Source organism: Cyprinodon variegatus, unplaced genomic scaffold, assembly GCF_000732505.1.
Source record: "Cyprinodon variegatus isolate N-32 unplaced genomic scaffold, C_variegatus-1.0 Scaffold188, whole genome shotgun sequence".
Taxonomy (NCBI): Eukaryota; Metazoa; Chordata; class Actinopteri; order Cyprinodontiformes; family Cyprinodontidae; genus Cyprinodon; species Cyprinodon variegatus.
In genome coordinates this window covers 68,612-68,826 of record NW_015150641.1, presented here as the reverse complement: position 1 = coordinate 68,826, position 215 = coordinate 68,612, and positions in this window count along the sequence as shown.

Here is a 215-nt window from a genome sequence, read left to right as displayed (position 1 = left end):
TTATTTTGTGATAAACATTGTTACTATATTATGTCTGAATGTTGACCTTGAATTATGTGTCATTATAACTAATCATTTCACAGGCTGCTGAAGATGGCAGAAGGAAATGTGTTTTTTTTTCCAATTTTGGGCGTACATTGTATTCCGTATAATATTTAGCAGACATTGACACACTGAACTCAAGCTGCGGGTCAGATTGGTAGAATATTTAGCTC